The sequence below is a fragment of the Mchenga conophoros genome, linkage group LG10, assembly GCF_057382185.1.
Source record: "Mchenga conophoros isolate Kocher_MC1m ecotype Shallow Benthic linkage group LG10, M_conophoros_male_GT1.1, whole genome shotgun sequence".
Lineage (NCBI taxonomy): Eukaryota > Metazoa > Chordata > Actinopteri > Cichliformes > Cichlidae > Mchenga > Mchenga conophoros.
In genome coordinates, this window is record NC_140535.1 from 7,716,878 (window position 1) to 7,731,591 (window position 14,714).

The 14,714-nt window shown below is 38.9% G+C and overlaps 1 long non-coding RNA gene across 9 annotated transcripts; it reads right to left on the reverse strand.

Annotated features, from left to right (window-relative positions):
* Positions 1-3,008: 3,008 nt before the first annotated feature.
* On the reverse strand, positions 3,009-13,098 carry LOC146565311 (uncharacterized). 9 transcript variants are annotated; one of them, XR_014894075.1, is made up of 11 exons: positions 13,027-13,085; positions 12,741-12,821; positions 11,363-11,523; positions 10,664-10,825; positions 10,373-10,411; positions 10,078-10,197; positions 9,774-9,935; positions 5,801-5,914; positions 4,917-5,074; positions 4,432-4,489; positions 3,009-3,478 (listed from the first exon to the last, which is right to left on the reverse strand). It is a non-coding gene; the product is annotated as an uncharacterized LOC146565311 (long non-coding RNA). The 9 variants fall into 9 exon arrangements; XR_014894074.1 differs by having other exon boundaries at positions 12,741-13,098; XR_014894072.1 differs by having other exon boundaries at positions 11,363-12,821; positions 13,027-13,092.
* Positions 13,099-14,714: the final 1,616 nt, after the last annotated feature.

A 14,714-nucleotide genomic window follows, 5' to 3' on the forward strand; every position in this document is an offset into this window, starting at 1 on the left:
ATTTTAAAATCTTAGCTCAAACGGCTGCAAAACCTGTTTGCCCAGCACGGGGATATTGAGTTCTATAAGATAAAGCCATAAACATGTTTGTCTGAGTCTTCTATCAAAAGTTACAGCGATTTATATGAAGTTGTTCAAAAACGCTTTATTTCGCCAAGACAATGCGTTTCTCACTGTTACATGCATTTGAATGGGAAACTCGCCTGAAACAACGTATAGGTTTTCATTATGTGAATAATTTTAAAATCTTAGCTCAAACGGCTGCAAAACCTGTTTGCCCAGCACGGGGATATTGAGTTCTATAAGATAAAGCCATAAACATGTTTGTCTGAGTCTTCTATCAAAAGTTACAGCGATTTATATGAAGTTGTTCAAAAACGCTTTATTTCGCCAAGACAGTGTGTTTCTCACTGTTACATGCATTTGAATGGGAAACTCGCCTGAAACAAAGTATAGGTTTTCATTATGTGAATAATTTTAAAATCTTAGCTCAAACGGCTGCAAAACCTGTTTGCCCAGCACGGGGATATTGAGTTCTATAAGATAAAGCCATAAACATGTTTGTCTGAGTCTTCTATCAAAAGTTACAGCGATTTATATGAAGTTGTTCAAAAACGCTTTATTTCGCCAAGACAATGCGTTTCTCACTGTTACATGCATTTGAATGGGAAACTCGCCTGAAACAAAGTATAGGTTTTCATTATGTGAATAATTTTAAAATCTTAGCTCAAACGGCTGCAAAACCTGTTTGCCCAGCACGGGGATATTGAGTTCTATAAGATAAAGCCATAAACATGTTTGTCTGAGTCTTCTAACAAAAGTTACAGCGATTTATATGAAGTTGTTCAAAAACGCTTTATTTCGCCAAGACAATGCGTTTCTCACTGTTACATGCATTTGAATGGGAAACTCGCCTGAAACAAAGTATAGGTTTTCATTATGTGAATCATTTTAAAAACTTAGCTCAAACGGCTGCAAAACCTGTTCTGTTTGCCCAGCACGGTGATATTGAGCTCTATAAGATAAAGCCATAAACATGTTTGTCTGAGTCTTCTATCAAAAGTTACAGCGATTTATATGAAGTTGTTCAAAAACGCTTTATTTTGCCAAGACAGTGTGTTTCTCACTGTTACATGCATTTGAATGGGAAACTCGCCTGAAACAAAGTATAGGTTTTCATTATGTGAATAATTTTAAAATCTTAGCTCAAACGGCTGCAAAACCTGTTTGCCCAGCACAGGGATATTGAGTTCTATAAGATAAAGCCATAAACATGTTTGTCTGAGTCTTCTATCAAAAGTTACAGCGATTTATATGAAGTTGTTCAAAAACGCTTTATTTCGCCAAGACAATGCGTTTCTCACTGTTACATGCATTTGAATGGGAAACTCGCCTGAAACAAAGTATAGGTTTTCATTATGTGAATAATTTTAAAATCTTAGCTCAAACGGCTGCAAAACCTGTTTGCCCAAGCACGGGGATATTGAGTTCTATAAGATAAAGCCATAAACATGTTTGTCTGAGTCTTCTATCAAAAGTTACAGCGATTTATATGAAGTTGTTCAAAAACGCTTTATTTCGCCAAGACAATGCGTTTCTCACTGTTACATGCATTTGAATGGGAAACTCGCCTGAAACAAAGTATAGGTTTTCATTATGTGAATAATTTTAAAATCTTAGCTCAAACGGCTGCAAAACCTGTTTGCCCAGCACAGGGATATTGAGTTCTATAAGATAAAGCCATAAACATGTTTGTCTGAGTCTTCTATCAAAAGTTACAGCGATTTATATGAAGTTGTTCAAAAACGCTTTATTTCGCCAAGACAATGCGTTTCTCACTGTTACATGCATTTGAATGGGAAACTCGCCTGAAACAAAGTATAGGTTTTCATTATGTGAATAATTTTAAAATCTTAGCTCAAACGGCTGCAAAACCTGTTTGCCCAGCACGGGGATATTGAGTTCTATAAGATAAAGCCATAAACATGTTTGTCTGAGTCTTCTATCAAAAGTTACAGCGATTTATATGAAGTTGTTCAAAAACGCTTTATTTCGCCAAGACAATGCGTTTCTCACTGTTACATGCATTTGAATGGGAAACTCGCCTGAAACAAAGTATAGGTTTTCATTATGTGAATAATTTTAAAATCTTAGCTCAAACGGCTGCAAAACCTGTTCTGTTTGCCCAGCACGGGGATATTGAGTTCTATAAGATAAAGCCATAAACATGTTTGTCTGAGTCTTCTATCAAAAGTTACAGCGATTTATATGAAGTTGTTCAAAAACGCTTTATTTCGCCAAGACAGTGGGTTTTAGAGTCTTCATCATTAAATCTCTGGTTGCTTCATTTTTCTATCCTATATCAGATATTTTAAAGGTTATCTTAGGTAAAGTTCCATTCTCATGGTGAGGCAAAGTGCTTTATGTGTGTGTGTGCCCGTGTCATGAACGGCTATAAAAGGCCTATAATTAAAGAACAAAGCGGGGTTTGAGTTCGAGTTGCGGCAGACTGTCACTACTTGTAAATGGAACGCAGCCTTCCTACGGCGGACAGCTAATAACAGGAATCGGACGCGGTCCAGCCAAGTCCACAGCAACCACCATAGCAACCGCCTAGCATGACCTTAAAAACATATTCTGTCTTCATAACTATCAAAATCGTGAAATGATTTGCAAAGTGTGAAAGTGTTACAGCTGCAGAGAGCTATGGCGGTATCTATGGAAGCTGTTTACATAGCTAATAATATACGATGTAACCATGGAGACAGTCAGTCACTTGAGCTAGCGGTGCATGTTTACTACAGTGAATAAGGTGATTGAGTGCACAGCGTCCACACTCTGCAGGGGGTAAAGACATTACTTCAATATTGTTTTATATTGATATATATTAGCCTTCTGTTGACCATCACCTCAGGTTCACCATTACAGTTTCAGATTACAGATGCACACTGTCTAAACACATTCAAAAACTCATGTCTCAGAAATAAGCACAGCTGTTCATGTTTGTCATTAGAGTTTTATTTGTAAGAAAATTATGAACTTCATATTGTGCATTAAATAAAAGAACATTTCACAACTCTGAGTCAACAGAAACAGGTAACAGAAATGTCTCTAATGTGTACAGTGTAGTGTAAGCATTAAAAGATCATAAAGGAAAAACTAACATTTATGTGAAACTAATTGTAATAAAAAATGAGCAGGTGCTTTATAGATTTAAAAGAAAGAATCTGAAAACAACACTTTTTTGGTCTAAGTGATCAAAGTAGAAAACAGAACTGATGTTCAAGAACAAACCGTAGCTGCACTAATATTACACATCTCGATCGTTGTACTGAACAGACATGTTGCTTTTAAAACCACATGCAGTGTGTGACCATGACTGTTCACTGAGACCATGAACGCCACTTCGCTGAAGCATTCTTCTTCTTCTTCTTGCCATTAAATTGGAAGCAGAAGCAGCACGAGCTGATTTGATCTACTGAAAGGAAAAAGCAGAACATCTGAGTTGAAACCAGTCAGCTGAAATCATTAAGACAGGAACAAATTCAATGCAGTGTCTCAAGTGGCTTAGCCTGTTACAACTGTTGATACAAGCTAAATACGGTTAACACACAGTGTCAGGGAGCTCCAGTGTGGGAACTAGTGGCTTTAGGTTTGTAGTCATTTAACTTTCATCCATTCATTCATTTAATTCAGGAGGAAGAAATGCCAGGTTGGTGCAGGCTGGTTACATGCATTTGGTCCCATGCTGTCTTTAATTAAATGACTTGGTTCATTTTATGGCTGGGCTGTATGTGGGGTTATATCATGTTATTTGGGCAGGAGTACCTGTCCCCTGTTAGACTTAGAAAGTTTCTCCATAAGTAGAGTTTCTAACTCTTCTAGCACATCTGTGGCTGACAGCTTTTTGGTGGCTCTTTTTACCCCACACTGGTTGTGAGTGTGTAAATAGCCCCACTAGTTATTTTGGGTTGCAGTTAACTAGGGAGGAAGGGGTGGGTATGCCATGATTAGGTGAATAACAATTATATGTGATACATAAATTTCACAATGCATGCATATATCTCTATCAATTAAACCTGGCCTGAGGGCTGCCATTTTTTACATTCAGTTATTTCTCTTAGAAATGTTGGAACTAAATAATGAATGTGTTACAGTTAAAGTGAAACACTGGTCAGTGTAAATGGCTCATTGGGACACAGAAACCTTTAAATTAAACCTGATATCTAGTGTCAAACAATATCAAAGCTGTAAAAGATGTTTACATTCAGAATTTATAAAACTATGATTGTAAATAAATTCAAACAAGTGAGCTTTTCTCTTTGTGCTGAATATCAACACTGTGGTTTCTTAGACTGTAAGCTGTACTTTAGTGCAACCAGTTGCAGAAGCTGCCACTCCAAATGTCTTTTGATAACAAGAAAAAAATACCTTTTCAGTACACGGCCTGAAGTTCTTCTCCGAAATCTTCTGCAATCGGCTTTGTCTGCTGGTTTGAAGACAATAAACCATAAAAAAGATGATTTAGTCACTTTGTCTGTGTCATGCAGCTCGAATGTGTCGTGTAACGATGTTGAATAGCCGTCGTTATCCCTCTGCTGCGTCAGTAGGATTGTACTGTACAGCATCTCATTGATATGTGAGGAATGCTAATGTAACACGATAACAGACTTACATCATTAAAATATAAAGTGCAGGAGATATTTAGATATTTTTTATATTTATATTACATTTTATAGCTGACGGATATTACTAAATAGATAGAATTTACTAAATAGCTGGATGAACATGAAAAATATGTCTATAATAACAAATGACCATGAGAGCCAGTAGAATTAATTCAGCTGGACACTCAAAAGACGTCCTTAAATGCTCTTTAAGTGGCAGAACAGATGAACAAACAGTTAATCGCTTACTTGAGATGAAATCTGCTCAGCTACTTTGAAAACAGCTTCTAACTGGTTCCTCCTTTAACAGGATGACTGCTCAGGGGTAAGGCCATCATGCAATCCAGCAACCTTTATGGTTCTGCTTTGATTCACCAGGAACTATTAGGGAAACCTTCCAGCGCCTCCTGTGAAAGACACAGGCATAAACACACAAACATTTATTAACATGTTCCACAGTGTTCCAGTTTGATTTTCTTATCCTGTGGACAACAACGTACATGGATGCAGGTTTATTGTTAACTTTTGTAAGGTTTATTTAATGAACATATCCAGCTGCAGCTCCACTGTGATCCTGAACTGGATAAGCACTTAAGAAAATGTGTCAATAAATGGACAAACATCAACTTACTATATTTATCCAAACAGACGGGACCAATAATGCTTCGCTGAGTTAGAGACTTTAACAGACTCTTCTATGTAAGAATGTCTCGTGCTGATATACCTGCAAACTTGACAACAAAGGTTTTTCAGACTACATGTAGCTGTCCTCTATGTCAGCTAACACATTTACATTTATGTCACACTTATTTCTGCTTTCCCATTTTATAATTATTACTTACATTTTGATTAGATACCTTGAGTTTGTAAATGATCAGATTACATAATTGGAATACAATGTATCCAATTCAGGGTTGCGGGAGGATGAAGCCTATCCCAGCTGATACAGGACAAAGACAGGCTGCCAGTTTATTGCAGGGCTAATACAACATGTGTAACAGAAAATCCACTTAAATGTTTGATATTTCTTATAATAATCATAATTATGACTATTATTTAAAGGTTTCTTCATAAATACATTTTGATTTTTTATAACCCCTAAAATATAAACCTGAGCTGTTTCAGATTCTGACCTCTGACCTCAGTGACCTGGCTGTGTCCTCCCTGCAGCTCCCTCTTGGAAGTACGTCTGCTTCTTGTCTTCCCCCAGTGTTGACCGCCTGATATCAAGATATCACGTACTGTAACTGAGGAACAAAAAAGGACAAACACTTGCCTTCATTTAAAAGTACATTCATACAGAGATAATCTATGGAAACACACTAGTTCACAGTTTGGGAGGAACCAGTTCCTGTGAAACATTTCTGTATATGAACATCATGTGGAGAATGAATGAAATGAGTTCTTCAGGTGACTCAGCAGTCCCACACTGACAAATGAAATCTAGTTAAACTATTAAGCATATTTGCTCTTCTGAAATCTGTGTTAAACAACAACAAACATAAATTAGTAACAAAAACTACAGCTGAGTATAGGCTTTACAAACCACCAGCAGCCATAATGCTAAATTTTAATCTTCAAATGTTTCTGAGCTGTCTTCAACCTGCTTTTAGCACATTAAAGTCTCAATAAATAAAGTCAATGCAGACTCAATCCTAAATGTTCAGCACACAGAGACACAGAGGTACTGTTTAAAGTTTAGTGTTAACTTGAGTCACTGATCATTCACAGTATTACAGAGTCTGGCAGTCTTTGCATGATGTCCACGTCACTGTAAGTTTCTAGCTGACTCTCAGGTGTGCCAGCAGGAAAGAGTAATAATAACCTGCATCCTGAGGTTTGTCATGCAGGATTAAAGGAGCCAAGCTTTGTTCACACAGCTAGGATTGTATTTTACACTGACCCTGGGTCAGTATCAACTTCAAGAAGACAGCTGTAACTGTTGATAGAAGAATCACACACACATATTTATGGCTTTGCCTTATAGAATTCAGCATCTCAGTGCTCAGGAAATAGGTTTTGCAGCTGTTTGAGCTAAGATTTTCAAGTTATTCACAAATTAAAACCTATACTTTGTGTCGGGCAAGAACTAAATTCAAATGCATGTAACAGTGAGAAACGCGTTTCTCATCAACTTCATAGAGCTTGCTGTAACTTTTGATAGAAGACTCAGACAAACATATTCATGGCTTTATCTTATAGACTTCAATATCCCCCCAATGTGTGTGTGAGTCTTCTCTCAAAATTTACAGCTGTCTTTATGAAGTTTATGGAAAAACGCTTTATTTCACCACGTTAGTGCGTTTCTCGCTATTACATGCATTTGAATGGAGTTCTCGCCCGACACAAAGTATAGGTTTTCAATTTGTGAATAACTTGAAAATCTTAGCTCAAACAGCTGCAAAACCTATTTCCTCAGCACGGAGATGCTGAATTCTATAAGGCAAAGCCATAAATATGTGTGTGTGTGAGTCCTCTATCAAAAGTTACAGCTGTCTTCATGAAGTTGATACTGACCCAGGGTCAGTGTAAAATACAAGTTATTCACATAATGAAAACTTATACTTTGTTTCGTGCAAGAACTCCATTCAAATGCATGTAATAGTCAGAAACGCACTGTCTCGGCGAAATGAAGCCTTTTTGTACAACTTCATGAAGTTAGCTGTAACTTTTGATAAAAGGCTCAAAGCAGAGGGATAACGACGGCTATTCAACATCGTTACACGACACATTCGAGCTGCATGACGCAGACAAAGTGACTAAATCATCTTTTTTGTGGTTTATTGTCTTCAAACCAGCAGACAAAGCCGATTGCAGAAGATGTCGGAGAAGAACTTCAGGCCGTGTACTGAAAAGGTATTTTTTTCTTGTTATCAAAAGACATTTGGAGTGGCAGCTTCTGCAACTGGTTGCACTAAAGTACAGCTTACAGTCTAAGAAACCACAGTGTTGATATTCAGCACAAAGAGAAAAGCTCACTTGTTTGAATTTATTTACAATCATAGTTTTATAAATTCTGAATGTAAACATCTTTTACAGCTTTGATATTGTTTGACACTAGATATCAGGTTTAATTTAAAGGTTTCTGTGTCCCAATGAGCCATTTACACTGACCAGTGTTTCACTTTAACTGTAACACATTCATTATTTAGTTCCAACATTTCTAAGAGAAATAACTGAATGTAAAAAATGGCAGCCCTCAGGCCAGGTTTAATTGATAGAGATATATGCATGCATTGTGAAATTTATGTATCACATATAATTGTTATTCACCTAATCATGGCATACCCACCCCTTCCTCCCTAGTTAACTGCAACCCAAAATAACTAGTGGGGCTATTTACACACTCACAACCAGTGTGGGGTAAAAAGAGCCACCAAAAAGCTGTCAGCCACAGATGTGCTAGAAGAGTTAGAAACTCTACTTATGGAGAAACTTTCTAAGTCTAACAGGGGACAGGTACTCCTGCCCAAATAACATGATATAACCCCACATACAGCCCAGCCATAAAATGAACCAAGTCATTTAATTAAAGACAGCATGGGACCAAATGCATGTAACCAGCCTGCACCAACCTGGCATTTCTTCCTCCTGAATTAAATGAATGAATGGATGAAAGTTAAATGACTACAAACCTAAAGCCACTAGTTCCCACACTGGAGCTCCCTGACACTGTGTGTTAACCGTATTTAGCTTGTATCAACAGTTGTAACAGGCTAAGCCACTTGAGACACTGCATTGAATTTGTTCCTGTCTTAATGATTTCAGCTGACTGGTTTCAACTCAGATGTTCTGCTTTTTCCTTTCAGTAGATCAAATCAGCTCGTGCTGCTTCTGCTTCCAATTTAATGGCAAGAAGAAGAAGAAGAATGCTTCAGCGAAGTGGCGTTCATGGTCTCAGTGAACAGTCATGGTCACACACTGCATGTGGTTTTAAAAGCAACATGTCTGTTCAGTACAACGATCGAGATGTGTAATATTAGTGCAGCTACGGTTTGTTCTTGAACATCAGTTCTGTTTTCTACTTTGATCACTTAGACCAAAAAAGTGTTGTTTTCAGATTCTTTCTTTTAAATCTATAAAGCACCTGCTCATTTTTTATTACAATTAGTTTCACATAAATGTTAGTTTTTCCTTTATGATCTTTTAATGCTTACACTACACTGTACACATTAGAGACATTTCTGTTACCTGTTTCTGTTGACTCAGAGTTGTGAAATGTTCTTTTATTTAATGCACAATATGAAGTTCATAATTTTCTTACAAATAAAACTCTAATGACAAACATGAACAGCTGTGCTTATTTCTGAGACATGAGTTTTTGAATGTGTTTAGACAGTGTGCATCTGTAATCTGAAACTGTAATGGTGAACCTGAGGTGATGGTCAACAGAAGGCTAATATATATCAATATAAAACAATATTGAAGTAATGTCTTTACCCCCTGCAGAGTGTGGACGCTGTGCACTCAATCACCTTATTCACTGTAGTAAACATGCACCGCTAGCTCAAGTGACTGACTGTCTCCATGGTTACATCGTATATTATTAGCTATGTAAACAGCTTCCATAGATACCGCCATAGCTCTCTGCAGCTGTAACACTTTCACACTTTGCAAATCATTTCACGATTTTGATAGTTATGAAGACAGAATATGTTTTTAAGGTCATGCTAGGCGGTTGCTATGGTGGTTGCTGTGGACTTGGCTGGACCGCGTCCGATTCCTGTTATTAGCTGTCCGCCGTAGGAAGGCTGCGTTCCATTTACAAGTAGTGACAGTCTGCCGCAACTCGAACTCAAACCCCGCTTTGTTCTTTAATTATAGGCCTTTTATAGCCGTTCATGACACGGGCACACACACACATAAAGCACTTTGCCTCACCATGAGAATGGAACTTTACCTAAGCTAACCTTTAAAATATCTGATATAGGATAGAAAAAATGAAGCAACCAGAGATTTAATGATGAAGACTCTGGGTTCTGTAGTGACCTGAATGACTCTTTGCATACAATTTATTGAAGAGGACTTTAGAATGCACTTTACATTTAGACTGTTGCTGTTTAATTTTTTACATTGTTGCGGTGTTATGTCATGAATAAAGTTCACCTGCTGGGGGTTTGATGGATCAGATCATCATAATCAATGGGTCCTGAGGTGGGCGGGACTGTCTCTGGTGATGTCACCATGAAGGAACAGCATCTGGCACGTGTTGCTGAAACATCCCAGTACACTGGTGTAGTTTCCTCTCCAGCTGTTTGACATTTGACACTTCAACATTAAGGAGAAGAAGAAGAAACAGTGTTAGGTCAGGTGACCACATGGTTTCTAAAGTAACTGACAGGAAGTAACCAGGCCGTTAGAAATGGATGGCATGTGTTTAGAGTTACTGGAGTTGGGTAACTCTACTTACCAAAAGCAGAAGCACACAGATGAAGGATCAGATGCTGAATGTTGCAGGAACATGCTCGTGCGGTGGTCATTCAGTGCTGCTCCGGCAGGTTAGACAGTCCAAGACTGATATACTGCCCATCTGAGAGTTTGAAAACACACATGCAAAGATTTATTTTGTATTACAGTCAAAGTTGGATGTTCATTTTTGTCCTTTAAAAATGTTTGTGTATTTGAAAGCGCTAACATTTAAGGATGACTTGGATCGTCTCCTTTAAAGGGGAGACAAGTGTATCCACTGATCCACGTCACTTTACCTGGATGATGACTCCTCTCCCCCTCACTCAGAAACGCTCCTAATATAACCAAGCAAATAAATAATATTGAAGATTTACTTACATCATTACAAAAACAGGAAAAACATCTCCCTTTGATTCTATTTCTCCATTCCTGCTGAACATCAGGCAACAAATATCTCAATAAATCACAGTAAAATGTAAAGCACATGTTTTCTCTGCTTTGTCTAACCTCTGCAGAGCCTCTGTCAAGAAAAACATATCTGTAAGCATAAAACAAATATACATTTCATAACACGTCACTGGACAAACCTCGGTCAGTTGATTTCCTCTGTGCAGTGTAGACGAACATCAGTCAGCAAGTCAAGGTGGTGAGATGGACTGGTGTCCTTTGTGACTCTGCTGGTTCTTCTGAGGAAATACCACCGTCTCTCCACACCGTCACCATCTGTGAGCACAAACTGCTGCTCTGCTCTGCCAGCATGTAGGAAATCACATATCACACACACAGGGGTGAAGAAACATTAGAACTCAACTTTGGATACTTTAGATCTAAACAGATCAAAGTAGCTCTTAGCTTCAACAATCAGTGAACAGACAAACAATGATACCATACTGATTCTGTATGAATACAATATGGTATTTTCAATACAGGTGTCAAATTAATTTACTAAAACTAATACAGATATATGTATTTTTTTTTTTATAAATTCGTTTGCTAAATTATAAGAATATATATTTTTTCATTTAACAATTGCAACTGAAAGAAATTAAATATTGAACAAAAATATATTGTCACATTCTGAGCATGCCCAGCATGCTGACAGACTTGAAGTTGCTACAGATTTTAAGAAGTGATAATTATAGGGAAAAAACTTCTCTTTTTCATCCGTTTAATCAAACATTTGATGCCTTAGATGTCTCAGTCCTATAGCATTCTGCAACTACAACTAAGCTGAAGCTTGGATTTGGCTGCAGGTGCCCTGTACATCCTTCTCAACATGTGGGTACCATTTAATCACACTTCTTCCTGAGCTTTGCTTCGTCACAAGACCAAAGGTGGCATCCCGTGTCACGGTCATATCATCATCCAGAAGAAACATTTGAAGAAACATCATGGAGAAGAAACATTTACGCGCCTCCCGGTTTTGTTTTCTGATCCTGCAAAAAGACTGAGGACAACAAAGCCCAGAGAACACGAGATACACAACATCCAACATTCAGACTCAACAGCCTCCATAAATGAAGAGCACCAGGTTGGTTCAGTTATAGTAGATGTCATGGAATTTTTTAAATAAAGTCTGCAACACAGAAAGAGCTGTGATCATGCTATTTATTACTGTGCACAGGAGAGCAAACACACATCAAACATCACAGTTCAGTCATGTCAGCTCTGCCACTTCACGTGTCTCGCTATGAAACCTAACGGATCAATGGTTATGCTGTTTTGTGCCCTTGACGTTATCAGCACCTGTAAAGGGAGTTGTTTTCTCAAACTGCTGAAGTAAGTTCATCTAGTTTTAGAAACCTTCATTGAACAGTCTATAACAGTGTCACAACTAAGCATATGCATAAGCACTTAAATGCTTTAAATGAGAATAACATAAAATTTCTATTACAGGAGCTAGAGCCTGTCCCAGTAGTCATAGGTAGAGCACACCTGGACAGGTCACCAGTCTGTCAGAGGACTAACACAGATGCAGCCTGACTCAATCCTAAATGTTCAGCACACAGAGACACAGAGGTACCGTTTAAAGTTTAGTGTTAACTTGAGTCACTGATCATTCGCAGTATTACAGAGTCTGGCAGTCTTTGCATGATGTCCACGTCACTGTAAGTTTCTAGCTGACTCTCAGGTGTGACAGGTGTGCCAGCAGGAAAGAGTAATAATAGCCTGCATCCTGAGGTTTTTCATGCAGGATTAAAGGAGCCAGGCTTTGTTCACACAGCTAGGATTGTATTTTACACTGACCCTGGGTCAGTATAAGTATCATACAGTTTAAACGAAGCACTGAAACTTGCACATATTTATTACAGATGCACTGAAGCTAATCGAGATATTTGCTGTCAGTCTGTGGCTGCGATTAAACACTTTACTGGAAACTTTATTAACTAGTAACTTCGTCAGTCATGACAGAAGCTAATATTTCTGTGCTAACATCGTTTAAACAGTAACAGCTTTACTCCAATATAAGCTAACGTTTACACCGTAACTTTAAGCTAGCACCATAAAGACGGTAAAACACGTAATAACATCTACAAATGCATCTTAAAGCTGTTATATTAGCACTCGGTGTATTACTAACATAACCACATTAACATTATTGACACTCGCTGGTCTGACTTTTAATAGTCATTCTATAAATGCTGTCCGTTTAAACGGTCTTACCTGTACACACTCCTGTATCCACCGGATTGCAGCCAGAGTGGATTCTGGAGTCTTCCCACGCTCCTGTTAGTGATCCTCCATCTGGATGGATGATAACAACCTTCTGAACAATCTAGCAGGAGATGGTCCATATCTAGGGGATATGGACTGACAACAGCCGAAGCGGGTGAATAAAGTCACCCAGTCGCTAGCTGTGCGATTACCCAGCATACACCAGCACAATATTAGGCACAGCACCACCATAGACATTTTCAGTGGTTTTGAATGCAGGACATGGTTATCTTACCTTGTAAAATGCATGACAATAAAACAGCTAACCACCATAAAATGGTATTGTGTATGTATGTATGTGCATGTGTGTGTGTGTGTGTGAGAGAGAGAGAGAGAGAGAGAGGGGGGGAGGGGGGGGGGGAGAGATCAAAGGGTGCGCTTATGTTTTTTCTTGATCAAGAGTGTGCCTCCTCTCTCTTATTGGATGTATGGTATAGCATGTTTATTCAGGTGCACCTTTGAAGTCTATGAGAATACTTTGCAGCCTGGTCTGAGTGGTCATTTCTGCACAGACACAATGAAGCGTGCACTCAGTTTAGAGGAGGCTGTTGCTGCAGTTTTGCACTCTCCACAAGCAGTGGAGATACTTCTGACAGCGAAGAAGAATTTTTGCCAGGCACCGAGGAGCTTTGCAGCTCATGTGCGGAGGAGGAGAAGGAGAAGGAGGAAGAAGAGCAGGAGGAAGAGACAAGACTGGAGGATGGCCAGTGGAGATCTAAAAATGGAGAAATCATGTGGCAACCCACACACGAAGAGGTCCTGCCATTTTTTCCTCCCCCCATTTTAACCCCAGGACCAACCCATTATGCAATTCGTATAGGATCAGCAGCCCTGTGAGCACTTTCCATCTTTTTTTTGCAGAGGACATTATGCAGCTAATCCTGCATTTCACCAACCTGCAGGGGCAACAGGTCAGTAAAAGACTGGAAGGACATAGATGAGGAGTTGCAGGCTTACATGGGGCTTGTGATGCTGGCTGGCCTGTACAGGTCTCAACATGAAACGACAACAAGCCTGTGAAATGGGGAGACAGGGCTCTTCTGTTTCATGCTACCATGTCAAAAAAAAATGATTTGAGCAAATTAATCGGGCAGTAAGATTCGATGATCGTCTCTCCCGTCCAGGTCGCTAGGGGGGGGGGGGGGGGGGGGGGGGGCAAGGCTGTGGTTTCCTACATCCCCAAGCAAAGAAAAAAGGTTGTCTTATTGAGCACCAGGCACCGTGAGCTACAAGTCCAGGACTCTGGGAAGAGAAAGCCCCACATCATCCTGGATTATAACAAATGCAAAGGGACTGTGGATCATTTGGACCAGGTAAGCACAATTATAAGTAATTTATTTGCCAAATTGTTTACCGTTTCTCATTGTTATAACTGATAAAGTCAGATAATGTGATTATAATAGTTTTGATATGAGATGATAGTTTTAGACTATGATAGTTTTGATAGTTACAGTAAGGAGGGGGGGGGGGGGGGTCCAGTTTGACGCCCACAGGCAGGAAGAATCTCTTGCTTATGGCTGTATAAATCTGTTCATGTCACCTGATCATTTCTTTTTGTTTTGCAGGTTTGTGGCAACTACTCCTGCCGTAGAAGGACATGTAGGTGGCCCATGTGTCTGTTCTACCACATGATCGAGGTAAGCTGCTATAATGCTTTCATTCAAGACAGCTGTAACTTTTGATAGAAGACGCATATAAACATATTTATGGCTTTATCTTTTAAAGTTCGATATCCCCGTGTTGAGCAAACAGGTTTTGCAGCTGTTTGATCTAAGATTTTCAAGTTATTCACAAAATGAATACCTATACTTTGTTTCGTGCGACAACTCCATTCAAATGCATGTAATAGTCAGAAACGCACTGTCTTGGCGAAATAAAGCGTTTACAACTTCATGAAGACAGCTCTAACTTTTGATAGGAGAC